The following is a 19,755-nucleotide window of genomic DNA, read 5'->3' on the forward strand; positions in this document are numbered from 1 at the left end:
GTTTCGTTGTGCTTAGACTTGTAAAACAAGAGTTGCAACTACTTTAAATGTTCATATAACCAACATGTTCTCCCCTGTATAAACTCTTTTCACTTCAAATGTGTGTTTTCTTAACATATTGTAAGTTATTCACTTTTGTTCAAAACAATAAGTATTGCTCTGAAACGGTGTATAAGCCGCTTACATTGCGTGGAAACACTGTTTCGTTGTGCTTAGACTTGTAAAACAAGAGTTGCAACTACATTAAATGTTCATATAACCATGTTCTCCCCTGTATAAACTCTTTTCACTTCAAATGTGTGTTTTCTTAACATATTGTAAGTTATTCACTTTGGTTTAAAACAATAAGTATTGCTCTGAAACGGTGTATAAGCCGCTTACATTGCGTGGAAACACTGTTTCGTTGTGCTTAGACTTGTAAAACAAGAGTTGCAACTACTTTAAATGTTCATATAACCAACATGTTCTCCCCTGTATAAACTCTTTTCACTTCAAATGTGTGTTTTCTTAACATATTGTAAGTTATTCACTTTTGTTCAAAACAATAAGTATTGCTCTGAAACGGTGTATAAGCCGCTTACATTGCGTGGAAACACTGTTTCGTTGTGCTTAGACTTGTAAAACAAGAGTTGCAACTACATTAAATGTTCATATAACCATGTTCTCCCCTGTATAAACTCTTTTCACTTCAAATGTGTGTTTTCTTAACCTATTGTAAGTTATTCACTTTGGTTTAAAACAATAAGTATTGCTCTGAAACGGTGTATAAGCCGATTACAATAAATGGAAACGCTGTTTCGTTATGCTTAGACTTGTAAAACAAGAGTTGCAACTACTTTAAATGTTCATATTTCAAACAACTTGTTCTCCCCTGTATAAACACTTTTCACTTCAAATATGTGTTTTCTTAACATATTGTAAGTTATTCACTTTGGTTTAAAACAATAAGTATTGCTCTGAAACGGTGTATAAGCCGCTTACATTGCGTGGAAACACTGTTTCGTTGTGCTTAGACTTGTAAAACAAGAGTTGCAACTACTTTAAATGGTCATATTTCAAACAACTTGTTCTCCCCTGTATAAACTCTTTTCACTTCAAATGTGTGTTTTCTTAACATATTGTAAGTTATTCACTTTGGTTTAAAACAATAACTACTGCTTTGAAACGGTGTATAATCTGATTACATTGCATGGAAACACTGTTTCGTTGTGCTTAGACTTGTAAAACCAGAGATGCAACTACCTTAAATGTTCAAATAACCAACATGTTCTCCCCTGTATAAACTCTTTTCACTTCAAATGTGTGTTTTCTTAACATATTGTAAGTTATTCACTTTGGTTTAAAACAATAACTACTGCTTTGAAACGGTGTATAAGCGGATTACATTGCATGAAAACACTGTTTCATTGTGCTTAGACTTGTAAAACAAGAGTTGCAACTACTTTAAATGTTCATATTTCAAACAACTTGTTCTCCCCGGTATAAACACTTTTCACTTCAAATATGTGTTTTCTTAACATATTGTAAGTTATTCACTTTCGTTTAAAACAATAACTACTGCTTTGAAACGGTGTATAATCTGATTACATTGCATGGAAACACTGTTTCGTTGTGCTTAGACTTGTAAAACCAGAGATGCAACTACTTTAAATGTTCAAATAACCACCATGTTCTCCCCTGTATAAACTTTTTTCTCTTCAAATGTGTGTTTTCTTAACATATTGTAAGTTATTCACTTTGGTTTAAAACAAGAACTACTGCTTTGAAACGGTGTATAAGCGGAATACTTTGCATGAACACTGTTTCATTGTGCTTAGAATTGTAAAACAAGAGTTGCAACTACTTTAAATGTTCTTATTTCAAACAACTTTTTCTCCCCTGTATAAACTCTTTTCACTTCAAATGTGTGTTTTCTTAACATATTGTAAGTTATTCACTTTGGTTTAAAACAATAACTACTGCTTTGAAACGGTGTATAAGCTGATTACATTGCATGGAAACACTGTTTCGTTGTGCTTAGACTTGTAAAACCAGAGATGCAACTACTTTAAATGTTCATATTACAAATATGTTCTCCCCTGTATAAACTCTTTTCACTTCAAATGTGTGTTTTCTTAACATATTGTAAGTTATTCACTTTGGTTTAAAACAATAACTACTGCTTTGAAACGGTGTATAAGCTGATTACATTGCATGGAAAAACTGTTTCGTTGTGCTTAGACTTGTAAAACCAGAGATGCAACTACTTTAAATGTTCAAATAACCAACAAGTTCTCCCCTGTATAAACTCTTTTCACTTCAAATGGGTGTTTTCTTAACATATTGTAAGTTATTCACTTTGGTTTAAAACAATAACTACTGCTTTGAAACGGTGTATAAGCGGATTACATTGCATGAAAACACTGTTTCGTTGTGCTTAGACTCGTAAAACCAGAGATGCAACTACTTTAAATGTTCATATTTCAAACAACTTGTTCTCCCCTGTATAAACACTTTTCACTTCAAATATGTGTTTTCTTAACATATTGTAAGTTATTCACTTTGGTTTAAAACAATAAGTATTGCTCTGAAACGGTGTATAAGCCGCTTACATTGCGTGGAAACACTGTTTCGTTGTGCTTAGACTTGTAAAACAAGAGTTGCAACTACTTTAAATTTTCATATAACCAACATGTTCTCCCCTGTATAAACTCTTTTCACTTCAAATGTGTGTTTTCTTAACATATTGTAAGTTATTCACTTTGGTTTAAAACAATAAGTATTGCTCTGAAACGGTGTATAAGCCGCTTACATTGCGTGGAAACACTGTTTCGTTGTGCTTAGACTTGTAAAACAAGAGTTGCAGCTACTTTAAATGTTCATATTTCAAACAACTTTTTCTCCCCTGTATAAACACTTTTCATTTCAAATATGTGTTTTCTTAACATATTGTAAGTTATTCACTTTGGTATAAAACAATAAGTATTGCTCTGAAACGGTGTATAAGCCGCTTACATTGCGTGGAAACACTGTTTCGTTGTGCTTAGACTTGTAAAACAAGAGTTGCAACTACATTAAATGTTCATATAACCATGTTCTCCCCTGTATAAACTCTTTTCACTTCAAATGTGTGTTTTCTTAACATATTGTAAGTTATTCACTTTGGTTTAAAACAATAACTACTGCTTTGAAACGGTGTATAAGCGGATTACATTGCATGAAAACACTGTTTTATTGTGCTTAGACTTGTAAAACAAGAGTTGCAACTACTTTAAATGGTCATATTTCAAACAACTTGTTCTCCCCTGTATAAACTCTTTTCACTTCAAATGTGTTTTCTTAACATATTGTAAGTTATTCACTTTGGTTTAATACAATAAGTATTGCTCTGAAACGGTGTATAAGCCGCTTACATTGCGTGGAAACACTGTTTCGTTGTGCTTAGACTTGTAAAACAAGAGTTGCAACTACTTTAAATGGTCATATTTCAAACAACTTGTTCTCCCCTGTATAAACTCTTTTCACTTCAAATGTGTGTTTTCTTAACATATTGTAAGTTATTCACTTTGGTTTAAAACAATAACTACTGCTTTGAAACGGTGTATAAGCGGATTACATTGCATGAAAACACTGTTTCATTGTGCTTAGACTTGTAAAACAACAGTTGCAACTACTTTAAATGGTCATATTTCAAACAACTTGTTCTCCCCTGTATAAACTCTTTTCACTTCAAATGTGTGTTTTCTTAACATATTGTAAGTTATTCACTTTGGTTTAAAACAATAACTACTGCTTTGAAACGGTGTATAAGCTGATTACATTGCATGGAAACACTGTTTCGTTGTGCTTAGACTTGTAAAACCAGAGATGCAACTACTTTAAATGTTCATATTACAAATATGTTCTCCCCAGTATAAACTCTTTTCACTTCAAATGTGTGTTTTCTTAACATATTGTAAGTTATTCACTTTGGTTTAAAACAATAACTACTGCTTTGAAACGGTGTATAAGCTGATTACATTGCATGGAAAAACTGTTTCGTTGTGCTTAGACTTGTAAAACCAGAGATGCAACTACTTTAAATGTTCAAATAACCAACATGTTCTCCCCTGTATAAACTCTTTTCACTTCAAATGTGTGTTTTCTTAACATATTGTAAGTTATTCACTTTGGTTTAAAACAATAAGTATTGCTCTGAAACGGTGTATAAGCCGCTTACATTGCGTGGAAACACTGTTTCGTTGTGCTTAGACTTGTAAAACAAGAGTTGCAGCTACTTTAAATGTTCATATTTCAAACAACTTTTTCTCCCCTGTATAAACACTTTTCATTTCAAATATGTGTTTTCTTAACATATTGTAAGTTATTCACTTTGGTATAAAACAATAAGTATTGCTCTGAAACGGTGTATAAGCCGCTTACATTGCGTGGAAACACTGTTTCGTTGTGCTTAGACTTGTAAAACAAGAGTTGCAACTACATTAAATGTTCATATAACCATGTTCTCCCCTGTATAAACTCTTTTCACTTCAAATGTGTGTTTTCTTAACATATTGTAAGTTATTCACTTTGGTTTAAAACAATAACTACTGCGTTGAAACGGTCTATAAGCCGATTACAATACATGGAAACGCTCTTTAGTTATGCTTAGACTTGTAAAACAAGAGTTGCAACTACTTTAAATGGTCATATTTCAAACAACTTGTTCTCCCCTGTATAAACTCTTTTCACTTCAAATGTGTTTTCTTAACATATTGTAAGTTATTCACTTTGGTTTAATACAATAAGTATTGCTCTGAAACGGTGTATAAGCCGCTTACATTGCATGGAAACACTGTTTCGTTGTGCTTAGACTTGTAAAACAAGAGTTGCAACTACTTTAAATGTTCATATAACCAACATGTTCTCCCCTGTATAAACTCTTTTCACTTCAAATGTGTGTTTTCTTAACATATTGTAAGTTATTCACTTTTGTTCAAAACAATAAGTATTGCTCTGAAACGGTGTATAAGCCGCTTACATTGCGTGGAAACACTGTTTCGTTGTGCTTAGACTTGTAAAACAAGAGTTGCAACTACATTAAATGTTCATATAACCATGTTCTCCCCTGTATAAACTCTTTTCACTTCAAATGTGTGTTTTCTTAACATATTGTAAGTTATTCACTTTGGTTTAAAACAATAAGTATTGCTCTGAAACGGTGTATAAGCCGCTTACATTGCGTGGAAACACTGTTTCGTTGTGCTTAGACTTGTAAAACAAGAGTTGCAACTACTTTAAATGTTCATATAACCAACATGTTCTCCCCTGTATAAACTCTTTTCACTTCAAATGTGTGTTTTCTTAACATATTGTAAGTTATTCACTTTTGTTCAAAACAATAAGTATTGCTCTGAAACGGTGTATAAGCCGCTTACATTGCGTGGAAACACTGTTTCGTTGTGCTTAGACTTGTAAAACAAGAGTTGCAACTACATTAAATGTTCATATAACCATGTTCTCCCCTGTATAAACTCTTTTCACTTCAAATGTGTGTTTTCTTAACCTATTGTAAGTTATTCACTTTGGTTTAAAACAATAAGTATTGCTCTGAAACGGTGTATAAGCCGATTACAATAAATGGAAACGCTGTTTCGTTATGCTTAGACTTGTAAAACAAGAGTTGCAACTACTTTAAATGTTCATATTTCAAACAACTTGTTCTCCCCTGTATAAACACTTTTCACTTCAAATATGTGTTTTCTTAACATATTGTAAGTTATTCACTTTGGTTTAAAACAATAAGTATTGCTCTGAAACGGTGTATAAGCCGCTTACATTGCGTGGAAACACTGTTTCGTTGTGCTTAGACTTGTAAAACAAGAGTTGCAACTACTTTAAATGGTCATATTTCAAACAACTTGTTCTCCCCTGTATAAACTCTTTTCACTTCAAATGTGTGTTTTCTTAACATATTGTAAGTTATTCACTTTGGTTTAAAACAATAACTACTGCTTTGAAACGGTGTATAATCTGATTACATTGCATGGAAACACTGTTTCGTTGTGCTTAGACTTGTATAACCAGAGATGCAACTACTTTAAATGTTCAAATAACCAACATGTTCTCCCCTGTATAAACTCTTTTCACTTCAAATGTGTGTTTTCTTAACATATTGTAAGTTATTCACTTTGGTTTAAAACAATAACTACTGCTTTGAAACGGTGTATAAGCGGATTACATTGGATGAAAACACTGTTTCATTGTGCTTAGACTTGTAAAACAAGAGTTGCAACTACTTTAAATGGTCATATTTCAAACAACTTGTTCTCCCCTGTATAAACTCTTTTCACTTCAAATGTGTGTTTTCTTAACATATTGTAAGTTATTCACTTTGGTTTAAAACAATAAGTATTGCTCTGAAACGGTGTATAAGCCGATTACAATAAATGGAAACGCTGTTTCGTTATGCTTAGACTTGTAAAACAAGAGTTGCAACTACTTTAAATGGTCATATTTCAAACAACTTGTTCTCCCCTGTATAAACTCTTTTCACTTCAAATGTGTGTTTTCTTAACATATTGTAAGTTATTCACTTTGGTTTAAAACAATAACTACTGCTTTGAAACGGTGTATAATCTGATTACATTGCATGGAAACACTGTTTCGTTGTGCTTAGACTTGTAAAACCAGAGATGCAACTACCTTAAATGTTCAAATAACCAACATGTTCTCCCCTGTATAAACTCTTTTCACTTCAAATGTGTGTTTTCTTAACATATTGTAAGTTATTCACTTTGGTTTAAAACAATAAGTATTGCTCTGAAACGGTGTATAAGCCGCTTACATTGCGTGGAAACACTGTTTCGTTGTGCTTAGACTTGTAAAACAAGAGTTGCAACTACTTTAAATGTTCATATAACCAACATGTTCTCCCCTGTATAAACTCTTTTCACTTCAAATGTGTGTTTTCTTAACATATTGTAAGTTATTCACTTTTGTTCAAAACAATAAGTATTGCTCTGAAACGGTGTATAAGCCGCTTACATTGCGTGGAAACACTGTTTCGTTGTGCTTAGACTTGTAAAACAAGAGTTGCAGCTACTTTAAATGTTCATATTTCAAACAACTTTTTCTCCCCTGTATAAACACTTTTCATTTCAAATATGTGTTTTCTTAACATATTGTAAGTTATTCACTTTGGTATAAAACAATAAGTATTGCTCTGAAACGGTGTATAAGCCGCTTACATTGCGTGGAAACACTGTTTCGTTGTGCTTAGACTTGTAAAACAAGAGTTGCAACTACATTAAATGTTCATATAACAATGTTCTCCCCTGTATAAACTCTTTTCACTTCAAATGTGTGTTTTCTTAACATATTGTAAGTTATTCACTTTGGTTTAAAACAATAACTACTGCGTTGAAACGGTCTATAAGCCGATTACAATACATGGAAACGCTCTTTAGTTATGCTTAGACTTGTAAAACAAGAGTTGCAACTACTTTAAATGGTCATATTTCAAACAACTTGTTCTCCCCTGTATAAACTCTTTTCACTTCAAATGTGTTTTCTTAACATATTGTAAGTTATTCACTTTGGTTTAATACAATAAGTATTGCTCTGAAACGGTGTATAAGCCGCTTACATTGCGTGGAAACACTGTTTCGTTGTGCTTAGACTTGTAAAACAAGAGTTGCAACTACATTAAATGTTCATATAACCATGTTCTCCCCTGTATAAACTCTTTTCACTTCAAATGTGTGTTTTCTTAACATATTGTAAGTTATTCACTTTGGTTTAAAACAATAAGTATTGCTCTGAAACGGTGTATAAGCCGCTTACATTGCGTGGAAACACTGTTTCGTTGTGCTTAGACTTGTAAAACAAGAGTTGCAACTACTTTAAATGTTCATATAACCAACATGTTCTCCCCTGTATAAACTCTTTTCACTTCAAATGTGTGTTTTCTTAACATATTGTAAGTTATTCACTTTTGTTCAAAACAATAAGTATTGCTCTGAAACGGTGTATAAGCCGCTTACATTGCGTGGAAACACTGTTTCGTTGTGCTTAGACTTGTAAAACAAGAGTTGCAACTACATTAAATGTTCATATAACCATGTTCTCCCCTGTATAAACTCTTTTCACTTCAAATGTGTGTTTTCTTAACCTATTGTAAGTTATTCACTTTGGTTTAAAACAATAAGTATTGCTCTGAAACGGTGTATAAGCCGATTACAATAAATGGAAACGCTGTTTCGTTATGCTTAGACTTGTAAAACAAGAGTTGCAACTACTTTAAATGTTCATATTTCAAACAACTTGTTCTCCCCTGTATAAACACTTTTCACTTCAAATATGTGTTTTCTTAACATATTGTAAGTTATTCACTTTGGTTTAAAACAATAAGTATTGCTCTGAAACGGTGTATAAGCCGCTTACATTGCGTGGAAACACTGTTTCGTTGTGCTTAGACTTGTAAAACAAGAGTTGCAACTACTTTAAATGGTCATATTTCAAACAACTTGTTCTCCCCTGTATAAACTCTTTTCACTTCAAATGTGTGTTTTCTTAACATATTGTAAGTTATTCACTTTGGTTTAAAACAATAACTACTGCTTTGAAACGGTGTATAATCTGATTACATTGCATGGAAACACTGTTTCGTTGTGCTTAGACTTGTAAAACCAGAGATGCAACTACCTTAAATGTTCAAATAACCAACATGTTCTCCCCTGTATAAACTCTTTTCACTTCAAATGTGTGTTTTCTTAACATATTGTAAGTTATTCACTTTGGTTTAAAACAATAACTACTGCTTTGAAACGGTGTATAAGCGGATTACATTGCATGAAAACACTGTTTCATTGTGCTTAGACTTGTAAAACAAGAGTTGCAACTACTTTAAATGTTCATATTTCAAACAACTTGTTCTCCCCGGTATAAACTCTTTTCACTTCAAATGTGTGTTTTCTTAACATATTGTAAGTTATTCACTTTGGTTTAAAACAATAAGTATTGCTCTGAAACGGTGTATAAGCCGATTACAATACTTGGAAACGTTGTTTCATTGTGCTTAGACTTGTAAAACAAGAGTTGCAACTACTTTAAATGTTCATATAACCAACATGTTCTCCCCTGTATAAACTCTTTTCACTTCAAATGTGTGTTTTCTTAACATATTGTAAGTTATTCACTTTGGTTTAAAACAATAACTACTGCTTTGAAACGGTGTATAAGCCGATTACATTGCATGGAAACACTGTTTCGTTGTGCTTAGACTTGTAAAACAAGAGTTGCAACTACTTTAAATGTTCATATAACCAACATGTTCTCCCCTGTATAAACTCTTTTCACTTCAAATGTGTGTTTTCTTAACATATTATGTTATTCACTTTGGTTTAAAACAATAACTACTGCTTTGAAACGGTGTATAAGCCGATTACATTGCATGGAAACACTGTTTCGTTGTGCTTAGACTTGTAAAACCAGAGATGCAATTACTTTAAATGTTCATATAACCAACATTTTCTCCCCTGTATAAACTCTTTTCACTTCAAATATGTGTTTTCTTAACATATTGTAAGTTATACACTTTGGTAAAAACAATAAGTATTGCTCTGAAACGGTCTATAAGCCGATTACATTGCATAGAATCACTGTTTCGTTGTGCTTAGACTTGTAAACCCAGAGATGCAACTACTTTAAATGTTCATATTACAAACATGTTCTCCCCTGTATAAACTCTTTTCACTTCAAATGTGTGTTTTCTTAACATATTGTAAGTTATTCACTTTGGTTAAAAACAATAACTACTGCTTTGAAACGGTGTATAAGCCGATTACATTGCATGGAAACACTGTTTCGTTGTGCTTAGACTTGTAAAACAAGAGTTGCAACTACTTTAAATGTTCATATAACCAACATGTTCTCCCCTGTATAAACTCTTTTCACTTCAAATGTGTGTTTTCTTAACATATTGTAAGTTATTCACTTTGGTTTAAAACAATAACTACTGCTTTGAAACGGTGTATAAGCCGATTACATTGCATGGAAACACTGTTTCGTTGTGCTTAGACTTGTAAAACAAGAGTTGCAACTACTTTAAATGTTCATATAACCAACATGTTCTCCCCTGTATAAACTCTTTTCACTTCAAATGTGTGTTTTCTTAACATATTATAAGTTATTCACTTTGGTTTAAAACAATAACTACTGCTTTGAAACGGTGTATAAGCCGATTACATTGCATGGAAACACTGTTTCGTTGTGCTTAGACTTGTAAAACCAGAGATGCAATTACTTTAAATGTTCACATAACCAACATTTTCTCCCCTGTATAAACTCTTTTCACTTCAAATATGTGTTTTCTTAACATATTGTAAGTTATTCACTTTTGTTCAAAACAATAAGTATTGCTCTGAAACGGTGTATAAGCCGCTTACATTGCGTGGAAACACTGTTTCGTTGTGCTTAGACTTGTAAAACAAGAGTTGCAACTACATTAAATGTTCATATAACCATGTTCTCCCCTGTATAAACTCTTTTCACTTCAAATGTGTGTTTTCTTAACATATTGTAAGTTATTCACTTTGGTTTAAAACAATAAGTATTGCTCTGAAACGGTGTATAAGCCGCTTACATTGCGTGGAAACACTGTTTCGTTGTGCTTAGACTTGTAAAACAAGAGTTGCAACTACTTTAAATGTTCATATAACCAACATGTTCTCCCCTGTATAAACTCTTTTCACTTCAAATGTGTGTTTTCTTAACATATTGTAAGTTATTCACTTTTGTTCAAAACAATAAGTATTGCTCTGAAACGGTGTATAAGCCGCTTACATTGCGTGGAAACACTGTTTCGTTGTGCTTAGACTTGTAAAACAAGAGTTGCAACTACTTTAAATGTTCATATTTCAAACAACTTGTTCTCCCCTGTATAAACACTTTTCACTTCAAATATGTGTTTTCTTAACATATTGTAAGTTATTCACTTTGGTTTAAAACAATAAGTATTGCTCTGAAACGGTGTATAAGCCGCTTACATTGCGTGGAAACACTGTTTCGTTGTGCTTAGACTTGTAAAACAAGAGTTGCAACTACTTTAAATGGTCATATTTCAAACAACTTGTTCTCCCCTGTATAAACTCTTTTCACTTCAAATGTGTGTTTTCTTAACATATTGTAAGTTATTCACTTTGGTTTAAAACAATAACTACTGCTTTGAAACGGTGTATAATCTGATTACATTGCATGGAAACACTGTTTCGTTGTGCTTAGACTTGTAAAACCAGAGATGCAACTACCTTAAATGTTCAAATAACCAACATGTTCTCCCCTGTATAAACTCTTTTCACTTCAAATGTGTGTTTTCTTAACATATTGTAAGTTATTCACTTTGGTTTAAAACAATAACTACTGCTTTGAAACGGTGTATAAGCGGATTACATTGCATGAAAACACTGTTTCATTGTGCTTAGACTTGTAAAACAAGAGTTGCAACTACTTTAAATGTTCATATTTCAAACAACTTGTTCTCCCCGGTATAAACACTTTTCACTTCAAATATGTGTTTTCTTAACATATTGTAAGTTATTCACTTTCGTTTAAAACAATAACTACTGCTTTGAAACGGTGTATAATCTGATTACATTGCATGGAAACACTGTTTCGTTGTGCTTAGACTTGTATAACCAGAGATGCAACTACTTTAAATGTTCAAATAACCAACATGTTCTCCCCTGTATAAACTCTTTTCACTTCAAATGTGTGTTTTCTTAACATATTGTAAGTTATTCACTTTGGTTTAAAACAATAACTACTGCTTTGAAACGGTGTATAAGCGGATTACATTGGATGAAAACACTGTTTCATTGTGCTTAGACTTGTAAAACAAGAGTTGCAACTACTTTAAATGGTCATATTTCAAACAACTTGTTCTCCCCTGTATAAACTCTTTTCACTTCAAATGTGTGTTTTCTTAACATATTGTAAGTTATTCACTTTGGTTTAAAACAATAAGTATTGCTCTGAAACGGTGTATAAGCCGATTACAATAAATGGAAACGCTGTTTCGTTATGCTTAGACTTGTAAAACAAGAGTTGCAACTACTTTAAATGGTCATATTTCAAACAACTTGTTCTCCCCTGTATAAACTCTTTTCACTTCAAATGTGTGTTTTCTTAACATATTGTAAGTTATTCACTTTGGTTTAAAACAATAACTACTGCTTTGAAACGGTGTATAATCTGATTACATTGCATGGAAACACTGTTTCGTTGTGCTTAGACTTGTAAAACCAGAGATGCAACTACCTTAAATGTTCAAATAACCAACATGTTCTCCCCTGTATAAACTCTTTTCACTTCAAATGTGTGTTTTCTTAACATATTGTAAGTTATTCACTTTGGTTTAAAACAATAAATATTGCTCTGAAACGGTGTATAAGCCGCTTACATTGCGTGGAAACACTGTTTCGTTGTGCTTAGACTTGTAAAACAAGAGTTGCAGCTACTTTAAATGTTCATATTTCAAACAACTTTTTCTCCCCTGTATAAACACTTTTCATTTCAAATATGTGTTTTCTTAACATATTGTAAGTTATTCACTTTGGTATAAAACAATAAGTATTGCTCTGAAACGGTGTATAAGCCGCTTACATTGCGTGGAAACACTGTTTCGTTGTGCTTAGACTTGTAAAACAAGAGTTGCAACTACATTAAATGTTCATATAACAATGTTCTCCCCTGTATAAACTCTTTTCACTTCAAATGTGTGTTTTCTTAACATATTGTAAGTTATTCACTTTGGTTTAAAACAATAACTACTGCGTTGAAACGGTCTATAAGCCGATTACAATACATGGAAACGCTCTTTAGTTATGCTTAGACTTGTAAAACAAGAGTTGCAACTACTTTAAATGGTCATATTTCAAACAACTTGTTCTCCCCTGTATAAACTCTTTTCACTTCAAATGTGTTTTCTTAACATATTGTAAGTTATTCACTTTGGTTTAATACAATAAGTATTGCTCTGAAACGGTGTATAAGCCGCTTACATTGCGTGGAAACACTGTTTCGTTGTGCTTAGACTTGTAAAACAAGAGTTGCAACTACTTTAAATGTTCATATAACCAACATGTTCTCCCCTGTATAAACTCTTTTCACTTCAAATGTGTGTTTTCTTAACATATTGTAAGTTATTCACTTTTGTTCAAAACAATAAGTATTGCTCTGAAACGGTGTATAAGCCGCTTACATTGCGTGGAAACACTGTTTCGTTGTGCTTAGACTTGTAAAACAAGAGTTGCAACTACATTAAATGTTCATATAACCATGTTCTCCCCTGTATAAACTCTTTTCACTTCAAATGTGTGTTTTCTTAACCTATTGTAAGTTATTCACTTTGGTTTAAAACAATAAGTATTGCTCTGAAACGGTGTATAAGCCGATTACAATAAATGGAAACGCTGTTTCGTTATGCTTAGACTTGTAAAACAAGAGTTGCAACTACTTTAAATGTTCATATTTCAAACAACTTGTTCTCCCCTGTATAAACACTTTTCACTTCAAATATGTGTTTTCTTAACATATTGTAAGTTATTCACTTTGGTTTAAAACAATAAGTATTGCTCTGAAACGGTGTATAAGCCGCTTACATTGCGTGGAAACACTGTTTCGTTGTGCTTAGACTTGTAAAACAAGAGTTGCAACTACTTTAAATGGTCATATTTCAAACAACTTGTTCTCCCCTGTATAAACTCTTTTCACTTCAAATGTGTGTTTTCTTAACATATTGTAAGTTATTCACTTTGGTTTAAAACAATAACTACTGCTTTGAAACGGTGTATAATCTGATTACATTGCATGGAAACACTGTTTCGTTGTGCTTAGACTTGTAAAACCAGAGATGCAACTACCTTAAATGTTCAAATAACCAACATGTTCTCCCCTGTATAAACTCTTTTCACTTCAAATGTGTGTTTTCTTAACATATTGTAAGTTATTCACTTTGGTTTAAAACAATAACTACTGCTTTGAAACGGTGTATAAGCGGATTACATTGCATGAAAACACTGTTTCATTGTGCTTAGACTTGTAAAACAAGAGTTGCAACTACTTTAAATGTTCATATTTCAAACAACTTGTTCTCCCCGGTATAAACTCTTTTCACTTCAAATGTGTGTTTTCTTAACATATTGTAAGTTATTCACTTTGGTTTAAAACAATAAGTATTGCTCTGAAACGGTGTATAAGCCGATTACAATACTTGGAAACGTTGTTTCATTGTGCTTAGACTTGTAAAACAAGAGTTGCAACTACTTTAAATGTTCATATAACCAACATGTTCTCCCCTGTATAAACTCTTTTCACTTCAAATGTGTGTTTTCTTAACATATTATGTTATTCACTTTGGTTTAAAACAATAACTACTGCTTTGAAACGGTGTATAAGCCGATTACATTGCATGGAAACACTGTTTCGTTGTGCTTAGACTTGTAAAACCAGAGATGCAATTACTTTAAATGTTCATATAACCAACATTTTCTCCCCTGTATAAACTCTTTTCACTTCAAATATGTGTTTTCTTAACATATTGTAAGTTATACACTTTGGTAAAAACAATAAGTATTGCTCTGAAACGGTCTATAAGCCGATTACATTGCATAGAATCACTGTTTCGTTGTGCTTAGACTTGTAAACCCAGAGATGCAACTACTTTAAATGTTCATATAACCAACATGTTCTCCCCTGTATAAACTCTTTTCACTTCAAATGTGTGTTTTCTTAACATATTGTAAGTTATTCACTTTTGTTCAAAACAATAAGTATTGCTCTGAAACGGTGTATAAGCCGCTTACATTGCGTGGAAACACTGTTTCGTTGTGCTTAGACTTGTAAAACAAGAGTTGCAGCTACTTTAAATGTTCATATTTCAAACAACTTTTTCTCCCCTGTATAAACACTTTTCATTTCAAATATGTGTTTTCTTAACATATTGTAAGTTATTCACTTTGGTATAAAACAATAAGTATTGCTCTGAAACGGTGTATAAGCCGCTTACATTGCGTGGAAACACTGTTTCGTTGTGCTTAGACTTGTAAAACAAGAGTTGCAACTACATTAAATGTTCATATAACAATGTTCTCCCCTGTATAAACTCTTTTCACTTCAAATGTGTGTTTTCTTAACATATTGTAAGTTATTCACTTTGGTTTAAAACAATAACTACTGCGTTGAAACGGTCTATAAGCCGATTACAATACATGGAAACGCTCTTTAGTTATGCTTAGACTTGTAAAACAAGAGTTGCAACTACTTTAAATGGTCATATTTCAAACAACTTGTTCTCCCCTGTATAAACTCTTTTCACTTCAAATGTGTTTTCTTAACATATTGTAAGTTATTCACTTTTGTTCAAAACAATAAGTATTGCTCTGAAACGGTGTATAAGCCGCTTACATTGCGTGGAAACACTGTTTCGTTGTGCTTAGACTTGTAAAACAAGAGTTGCAACTACATTAAATGTTCATATAACCATGTTCTCCCCTGTATAAACTCTTTTCACTTCAAATGTGTGTTTTCTTAACCTATTGTAAGTTATTCACTTTGGTTTAAAACAATAAGTATTGCTCTGAAACGGTGTATAAGCCGATTACAATAAATGGAAACGCTGTTTCGTTATGCTTAGACTTGTAAAACAAGAGTTGCAACTACTTTAAATGTTCATATTTCAAACAACTTGTTCTCCCCTGTATAAACACTTTTCACTTCAAATATGTGTTTTCTTAACATATTGTAAGTTATTCACTTTGGTTTAAAACAATAAGTATTGCTCTGAAACGGTGTATAAGCCGCTTACATTGCGTGGAAACACTGTTTCGTTGTGCTTAGACTTGTAAAACAAGAGTTGCAACTACTTTAAATGGTCATATTTCAAACAACTTGTTCTCCCCTGTATAAACTCTTTTCACTTCAAATGTGTGTTTTCTTAACATATTGTAAGTTATTCACTTTGGTTTAAAACAATAACTACTGCTTTGAAACGGTGTATAATCTGATTACATTGCATGGAAACACTGTTTCGTTGTGCTTAGACTTGTAAAACCAGAGATGCAACTACCTTAAATGTTCAAATAACCAACATGTTCTCCCCTGTATAAACTCTTTTCACTTCAAATGTGTGTTTTCTTAACATATTGTAAGTTATTCACTTTGGTTTAAAACAATAACTACTGCTTTGAAACGGTGTATAAGCGGATTACATTGCATGAAAACACTGTTTCATTGTGCTTAGACTTGTAAAACAAGAGTTGCAACTACTTTAAATGTTCATATTTCAAACAACTTGTTCTCCCCGGTATAAACTCTTTTCACTTCAAATGTGTGTTTTCTTAACATATTGTAAGTTATTCACTTTGGTTTAAAACAATAAGTATTGCTCTGAAACGGTGTATAAGCCGATTACAATACTTGGAAACGTTGTTTCATTGTGCTTAGACTTGTAAAACAAGAGTTGCAACTACTTTAAATGTTCATATAACCAACATGTTCTCCCCTGTATAAACTCTTTTCACTTCAAATGTGTGTTTTCTTAACATATTGTAAGTTATTCACTTTTGTTCAAAACAATAAGTATTGCTCTGAAACGGTGTATAAGCCGCTTACATTGCGTGGAAACACTGTTTCGTTGTGCTTAGACTTGTAAAACAAGAGTTGCAACTACATTAAATGTTCATATAACCATGTTCTCCCCTGTATAAACTCTTTTCACTTCAAATGTGTGTTTTCTTAACCTATTGTAAGTTATTCACTTTGGTTTAAAACAATAAGTATTGCTCTGAAACGGTGTATAAGCCGATTACAATAAATGGAAACGCTGTTTCGTTATGCTTAGACTTGTAAAACAAGAGTTGCAACTACTTTAAATGTTCATATTTCAAACAACTTGTTCTCCCCTGTATAAACACTTTTCACTTCAAATATGTGTTTTCTTAACATATTGTAAGTTATTCACTTTGGTTTAAAACAATAAGTATTGCTCTGAAACGGTGTATAAGCCGCTTACATTGCGTGGAAACACTGTTTCGTTGTGCTTAGACTTGTAAAACAAGAGTTGCAACTACTTTAAATGGTCATATTTCAAACAACTTGTTCTCCCCTGTATAAACTCTTTTCACTTCAAATGTGTGTTTTCTTAACATATTGTAAGTTATTCACTTTGGTTTAAAACAATAACTACTGCTTTGAAACGGTGTATAATCTGATTACATTGCATGGAAACACTGTTTCGTTGTGCTTAGACTTGTAAAACCAGAGATGCAACTACCTTAAATGTTCAAATAACCAACATGTTCTCCCCTGTATAAACTCTTTTCACTTCAAATGTGTGTTTTCTTAACATATTGTAAGTTATTCACTTTGGTTTAAAACAATAACTACTGCTTTGAAACGGTGTATAAGCGGATTACATTGCATGAAAACACTGTTTCATTGTGCTTAGACTTGTAAAACAAGAGTTGCAACTACTTTAAATGTTCATATTTCAAACAACTTGTTCTCCCCGGTATAAACTCTTTTCACTTCAAATGTGTGTTTTCTTAACATATTGTAAGTTATTCACTTTGGTTTAAAACAATAAGTATTGCTCTGAAACGGTGTATAAGCCGATTACAATACTTGGAAACGTTGTTTCATTGTGCTTAGACTTGTAAAACAAGAGTTGCAACTACTTTAAATGTTCATATAACCAACATGTTCTCCCCTGTATAAACTCTTTTCACTTCAAATGTGTGTTTTCTTAACATATTGTAAGTTATTCACTTTGGTTTAAAACAATAACTACTGCTTTGAAACGGTGTATAAGCCGATTACATTGCATGGAAACACTGTTTCGTTGTGCTTAGACTTGTAAAACAAGAGTTGCAACTACTTTAAATGTTCATATAACCAACATGTTCTCCCCTGTATAAACTCTTTTCACTTCAAATGTGTGTTTTCTTAACATATTATGTTATTCACTTTGGTTTAAAACAATAACTACTGCTTTGAAACGGTGTATAAGCCGATTACATTGCATGGAAACACTGTTTCGTTGTGCTTAGACTTGTAAAACCAGAGATGCAATTACTTTAAATGTTCATATAACCAACATTTTCTCCCCTGTATAAACTCTTTTCACTTCAAATATGTGTTTTCTTAACATATTGTAAGTTATACACTTTGGTAAAAACAATAAGTATTGCTCTGAAACGGTCTATAAGCCGATTACATTGCATAGAATCACTGTTTCGTTGTGCTTAGACTTGTAAACCCAGAGATGCAACTACTTTAAATGTTCATATTACAAACATGTTCTCCCCTGTATAAACTCTTTTCACTTCAAATGTGTGTTTTCTTAACATATTGTAAGTTATTCACTTTGGTTAAAAACAATAACTACTGCTTTGAAACGGTGTATAAGCCGATTACATTGCATGGAAACACTGTTTCGTTGTGCTTAGACTTGTAAAACAAGAGTTGCAACTACTTTAAATGTTCATATAACCAACATGTTCTCCCCTGTATAAACTCTTTTCACTTCAAATGTGTGTTTTCTTAACATATTGTAAGTTATTCACTTTGGTTTAAAACAATAACTACTGCTTTGAAACGGTGTATAAGCCGATTACATTGCATGGAAACACTGTTTCGTTGTGCTTAGACTTGTAAAACAAGAGTTGCAACTACTTTAAATGTTCATATAACCAACATGTTCTCCCCTGTATAAACTCTTTTCACTTCAAATGTGTGTTTTCTTAACATATTATAAGTTATTCACTTTGGTTTAAAACAATAACTACTGCTTTGAAACGGTGTATAAGCCGATTACATTGCATGGAAACACTGTTTCGTTGTGCTTAGACTTGTAAAACCAGAGATGCAATTACTTTAAATGTTCACATAACCAACATTTTCTCCCCTGTATAAACTCTTTTCACTTCAAATATGTGTTTTCTTAACATATTGTAAGTTATTCACTTTTGTTCAAAACAATAAGTATTGCTCTGAAACGGTGTATAAGCCGCTTACATTGCGTGGAAACACTGTTTCGTTGTGCTTAGACTTGTAAAACAAGAGTTGCAACTACATTAAATGTTCATATAACCATGTTCTCCCCTGTATAAACTCTTTTCACTTCAAATGTGTGTTTTCTTAACATATTGTAAGTTATTCACTTTGGTTTAAAACAATAAGTATTGCTCTGAAACGGTGTATAAGCCGCTTACATTGCGTGGAAACACTGTTTCGTTGTGCTTAGACTTGTAAAACAAGAGTTGCAACTACTTTAAATGTTCATATAACCAACATGTTCTCCCCTGTATAAACTCTTTTCACTTCAAATGTGTGTTTTCTTAACATATTGTAAGTTATTCACTTTTGTTCAAAACAATAAGTATTGCTCTGAAACGGTGTATAAGCCGCTTACATTGCGTGGAAACACTGTTTCGTTGTGCTTAGACTTGTAAAACAAGAGTTGCAACTACTTTAAATGTTCATATTTCAAACAACTTGTTCTCCCCTGTATAAACACTTTTCACTTCAAATATGTGTTTTCTTAACATATTGTAAGTTATTCACTTTGGTTTAAAACAATAAGTATTGCTCTGAAACGGTGTATAAGCCGCTTACATTGCGTGGAAACACTGTTTCGTTGTGCTTAGACTTGTAAAACAAGAGTTGCAACTACTTTAAATGGTCATATTTCAAACAACTTGTTCTCCCCTGTATAAACTCTTTTCACTTCAAATGTGT

The sequence above is a fragment of the Electrophorus electricus genome, chromosome 6 (genome assembly GCF_041902795.1).
Source record: "Electrophorus electricus isolate QZ-2024a chromosome 6, ASM4190279v1, whole genome shotgun sequence".
NCBI lineage: Eukaryota > Metazoa > Chordata > Actinopteri > Gymnotiformes > Gymnotidae > Electrophorus > Electrophorus electricus.